This window comes from Bactrocera latifrons, unplaced genomic scaffold (genome assembly GCF_001853355.1).
Source record: "Bactrocera latifrons isolate USDA-ARS-PBARC rearing strain unplaced genomic scaffold, ASM185335v1 scaffold_51, whole genome shotgun sequence".
Taxonomy (NCBI): domain Eukaryota; kingdom Metazoa; phylum Arthropoda; class Insecta; order Diptera; family Tephritidae; genus Bactrocera; species Bactrocera latifrons.
Window position 1 is genome coordinate 624,613 of NW_017537168.1, and position 1,129 is coordinate 625,741.

Genomic DNA, 1,129 nt, shown 5'->3' on the forward strand with positions numbered 1-1,129 from the left:
ATAAATTAAAAGTTCAGAAAATTTTTAGAATAAAAAATTATAAAATTTTAGTTATTGTAAGGAAAACTAATATAATAAATAATTTTATAAAACACAAACTTTTATATAAAAATGTTTGCGCACACTAGGCAGCTCTGACACTTGTGATAGGAATGCAACACACATACACATGCGCACAAGGCTTCATACACGCAATTACATAAATACATATGTATGTATGTATATGCACCTAGTATATGCCCATATACGAGTTTTAATTGCCAAATGCGCAGCCTGTTCGACCAGTTTAACCGCCTTACTTGTTTGCTTGCTTATTCTTGTTGCAGCAATTGTTGTTTTTGTTTTTGCTGCCTGTAATTCTTATTGTGGTGCAAAACGTTCAGGCCCCTCCCTAAGGTCGTCTGCTGCTGCCACCCAACCACAACCAGTTTCCGATCAAAAGACGCCATTCGGCTGGCACTAGCATGTAGTTATACAAGTCAAAGAAGTTAAATGCATTCTATATGCTCTTTATAGTGTGTCGTTATTGTTATTGTTGCTCTTGCACTTTGTGTTCCCAAGTTGTTGGTGCATTGCATATCAAGCATTTTGCGATTTCAATTATAGCACATTCTGTCCAAAGTTTATAATATTTATAACTGTCTGCTGTTGTATTTATTGTGATACCATAAATGTTATTCTTGTTGTTAATATGTTATTAATTTTTATTACCACCACTTTTGTTAATTTCTGCATTGATTTCATTATTACGTATTACATAATTTGTTGTTGCCATTTGTTTATTATTATTGTTGTTCATTTAATTTATAGTTTTTGTTTATAATTTTGAAATTAGACTTTAGTATTACTCTCTCTTTCTCTTTCATCGTTTTAACTCATTCGCTCCTTTTCTATGTCACACATTTTCCTAAGTTTATTATTTCTCTCTCTCCCTCTCTTTCACTATTACTCTTCTTTATCTCTTTCTCGACCACTCTTTCCATATCGCTACCGCTCTCACTCTTTTTACCTCTCTCTCACTGTTCTAATTATTTCCAACTAATTTTTTTTATCAAATTTCGGTTATCCTCTAAAAGATTTTTAAAATATTTTTGTTCTAATTTTCTTTAATTTTTTTTTAATTTTTTTT

The 1,129-nt window shown here is 31.1% G+C and overlaps 1 protein-coding gene across 1 annotated transcript in view; it reads right to left on the reverse strand.

The window, feature by feature from the left end:
* The window catches only part of LOC108973882, a 174,436-nt gene extending 173,358 nt beyond the window's left edge, over positions 1-1,078 (reverse strand). Inside the window, exon 1 of the mRNA XM_018941388.1 lies at positions 300-1,078. The gene's annotated coding sequence lies outside the window, so the exon portion shown is untranslated. The remainder of the gene's footprint in view (positions 1-299) is intronic.
* Positions 1,079-1,129: the final 51 nt, after the last annotated feature.